Below are 4463 nucleotides of genomic sequence, written 5' to 3'. Positions count from 1 at the left end.
GACAACAAAAAGATGGGTTTTGTTTCTTAATCCATTCACATAGTCTGTGTCTTTTGACTGGGGAGTTCAGTCCTTAACGTTTGAAGTTATTAATGAAAGATGTGTATTGAATCCTGTCATTTTTATTTCTGTCTACATTCTTGATATAGCTGTACTTTCACACAGCTATACCTTCATTGGATTTCTTTCCACAATCCCTTGGTATGAGTCATTCCTTTCTTCAGCTATTTGTATTGCTTCCAGAACTCTCTGAAGGGCTGGTTTTGAGGACATGAATTCCTTCAGCCTATTTATGTCATGGAAGATTTTTATTTCCCTTTTGACTCTAATAGATACTTTGGCTGGATAAAGTAATCTGGGTTGGCATCTGTGGTCATTTAAAACTGGGAATACTTTGGTCCAGGCTCTTCTGGCTTTCATAGTTTGCACTGAAAAGTCAGCTGTAATCCTAATGGGTTTTCCTTTATATGTGACTTATTGTTTCTCTTTTGCAACTTTCAGAACTGTTTCTTTGTTTTGTACGTGTAGTGTTTTTACTATGATGTGCCATGGAGTCTTCCATGATCCTGTTGAAGATCTGGTCCATGCCATTATCTTGGGATTCTCCTTCTTCCTGTATGCCTGATTCATAAGTTTGGTCTTTTTATGGTGTCATACAATTCCTGCATATTCCATTCTTGTGATTTCTTAAATTTTTCATAATCTTTGCTTGAGTGGTCTAGTTCGTCTACTTTATCTTCCAGTCTTGACACTCTGTTTTCCATTTCGTTCATCCTATTGGTGAGGCTTTCTCCTGTCTTTTCTAATTGGCTTACTGAGTGTTTCACTTCTTCATTTCAGCCTACGTATTCTTCAATATTTCCAACTCTTCTGAATTCATTCAGGAGTTTATCCCTATCTTCCTTCAGTTCTTTGATTTCTTTGTGTGTTCTTTAAATTCACTGAATTCTTTTATCATGTTTATAATTGTTCTTTTGAGTTCCATATCCTGCATTATCTCTAGGGGTTTCTCATTGTACTCCTCTAGAGGACTATTGGCATTTGGTGGGGATATGTTATTTTGGTTTATCATGTTATTATTTTTGCTCTGTGTTTTTGACATGTGAATTTCTTTTCTAGTTTCTGACTCTTGTGTGATACTCGGGCCTTCAAGTTTAGTTCTGTTTCTTTTATTTTTGAGCTTTATGTGTCTTTGTCGTTTACTTTTTGGGTATGAAGAGCTGGTTCGTCTTAGCTTCTGGTTCTCTCTTTTGATTTTATATTGTCGAGGCTTTTTCTTTTGTCTTCAGGAGTTCCCACAGAGGGCCAATTCAGATGAGGGTCAGATGTTTTCAAGCTTTCTCCTAAGGTCTGGATCCCTCCAGGAATGATTTTGGCTTCAGGAATTTGGGGGTTGGACTGGCCTGGGAGCCTGGTCCAGGAATGATGCTGGTCTAGGGCAGCTGGTGGCCGTTCCACCCAGAGATGCAAAGGCCGATTGGGCGGGAAGAGGCCCCAAGAGACTCCTGGGGACTGCACTGAGGAGCTGGGTTGGTATGGATGCAAAGGATCAGGAAGAGGAAAGCTCAGCCCCTGGGTCACGGAAAGAGGTTGGCCGTTGGTGCAGGCCCAGGGAAGCAGGGGGAGGTGAGGGCGGGGCCAGGCTCAGAAGCAGTGCTCCTGGGGCTCATAGAAGGCACTACAGTTGGTCTGGTTGGAAAGGATCAGGAAGCTGTATTGGTTCCCCGGGTGTCTGGGGCCCCAATACAGGGAATGGGGCAGGGCCCAAACTAGGAGGAGAGAATGGCGGGGGAGATGTGAGGGTGAATGAGAGGCTGGGGGAGTCAAGGCGCAGAGGGCACAATGGACTTACCCAGGAGACAGGCTTAGGGGTAGGAGTCCTGTGGCGGGTCCTGCAGGCCCAGGGAAGCCCCTTTGTCTATTTGTAAAGGGTCAGGTGTTGAATGTAAGAATTCCTTTTATATTCTGGATACTAGCCCCTTTCCAAATACGTAATTTTCCCATTCTGAGTGTCTTCTCATTTGCACACGCACATGCATGCGTGGGCGCCCAGAGGCATCTGCATGAGGAGGTCAGGGTATCAGGTGTTTTCTTCTCGGCTCTTTACCTTATTCCGAGACAGGGTCTCTCATTTGGACAGCAGCTCACTGTTTTGTCTAGGTTGACTGGCCACTGAACTCTCAGCTCTGCCTCTATCTGTGTCCCAGTGCTGTGGTTACAGGCATGCACAGCCTGGGGGTTCAAGCTCTGGTCCTCAGGCATGCAGAGCAAGCACTCAGCCTGCTCTTACTCACTGAGCCATCTTTTCATCCTTTCACTTTTTTGTTTTAGAGACAGGGTCTCTATGTAGCCCTGACCAGTCTGGGACTCACGATGTAGACCAGGCTGGCTTGATTAAAGGTGTGCATCACCACATCTGGCCCCTTTCATTTCCTTTTTCTAAAAAGTTTTATTTTTATTTCATGTGTGTGAGTGTACTGCCTGCATGTATGTAAGTGCACCCATGTCGTGCAATGCCCATGGAGGTCAGATGAGGGTGTCAGATCCCTTGGAATTGGAGTTATAGACAGGCATGTGGGTGCTGAGAATTGAACCCGGATCCTCTACAAGGGCAGCCAGTGCTCTTAACCACTGAGCCATCTCTAGCCCCTTCTCTTCACCTTCTTGATAATGTCTTGACATGCAGCAGCTTGTGATAGTCAATTTCTTTCTTTTGTTGCTTGTAGTTTTAGTGACCTATCTTAGAAACCCCTGCTAATCCAAGGCCACCAAGATCTATGCCTTGTTTTCTTCTCAGTATAATGGTTTGCTTTTATATTTAGGTTTTAAAAATCTACTTTTCATAAATGTTTGTATACGGTATGAAGGGTATAACTCCATTCTTTTGCACGTGGCTATCTAATGGTTTAAGCATCATTTGCTGAATTCTTTTTTTCCTTCAGTAAAATGCCGTGGTCTTGGCATTTTTGTTGAAAACTGATTGATCATAGTGTACTTACCAGTGTTTATTTCTGGACATTTTACTCTCTCCTGTCGGTCTGCATGCGTATTTGCAGAAAAAATTGAAAGTGGAAATGTTGAGTCTTCCCACAGTGTTTCTTGTTCAAGATACTTGTTTTTTTTTTTGGTCCCCCCTTTGGGTTTCTTGAAATTCCATATAAATTTTAGGATTGACTTTACTAATCTAGCAAAAAGGTTACTTGGGGTCTTGATAGGGATTGCACTGAATCTGTAGACGATGGTGGGAATGCTGTCACAGTACAGTGTTGTCTCCCAACTTGTGAGCACAAGCTGTCTTCCACGTGTTCAGATCTTATTTCATAATGCTTTGTACTTTGCATATACAAGTCTTATACTTCCTCGGCAAATGTATTTGTTTCATTCTTTTCAAGTCACTATAGATGGCACTGTTTCTTTAATGTGACTGTAGTTTTGTTAGTGTATAGAAATACAACTGACTTGTGTGTGATCTTGCACTCCACAAAATACTGAATTTTTACAGTAGTTGTGGTTTAATGTGGATTCTTCAGAATTTTTAATATGTAGGATACTCTTTGCTAATATAATTTTACTTCTTTGTTTCTAATTTGAGTTCCCTGTTTCTTTTTCATTTCCTAATTTCTCTGGCTAGAACTCTGAGTTCCATGATGAATCACCCTAGGGAGAGAGCATTTTCTTGATCATAGGGGTGATGTTTTTACTCTTTGATTATTATATTGTTTTCTGTGGGTTTTCAGAAATGCTTTCATCAGGGTAAGGAAATTCCCCTCTTCCAAGTTTGCTTTTGTTAAAAAAAAAAAAAGGTTATTGGATTTTGTGAAAAGCCTTAAAAAAATCTATTAAAATGTTATTTCACCCATTCATTCTACTACTATAGAAGATGACACTTTTGCACCCCTATGATAAATTTCACTTGGTCCTGGTATATAATCATTTTCTTATGTTGCTAGGTTTGGGAGTTTGAGGACTGCTATAATTTCTATGTTTGGCAGAGTTCACCAGTGAACTAATCTGGTCCTGGACTTTCTTTGCTAAGAATTTTTTTTAAATTACTGACTTGAGCTCTTAATTTGTTTTCGATCTGTTCAGATTTTTCATTTTTTAAGTCAGTTTTAATAATTTGGCTATGAATTTGCCCATTTCATCTAGGTTATATGATTTGTTGGGATGATAGCTTATTTTTAATGAATAAACTTTACACTTAAAATATGCACAATATTTAAAGCATTTGAAAAGTTGGGGTCAGGAGAGATGGTTCAGTGGTTACGAACACTTGCAGTTCTTCCAGAGGACCCAGGTTCAATTCACAGCACCCACATAGTGGCTAACAACTGTCTGTAACTCTGGTTCCAGGAGATCTGATGCCCTCTTCTGGCCTCTGTGGACATTGCACAACATGGGTGTACTTACATACATGCAGGCAAAACACTCATACACATAAAATAAATAAAATTTAAAATATA

The sequence above is a fragment of the Nannospalax galili genome, unplaced genomic scaffold (genome assembly GCF_000622305.1).
Source record: "Nannospalax galili isolate Female #2095 unplaced genomic scaffold, S.galili_v1.0 scaffold236, whole genome shotgun sequence".
NCBI lineage: Eukaryota > Metazoa > Chordata > Mammalia > Rodentia > Spalacidae > Nannospalax > Nannospalax galili.
The sequence above is the reverse complement of the archived record's forward strand: the minus strand, read 5'-3'. Positions refer to the sequence as shown.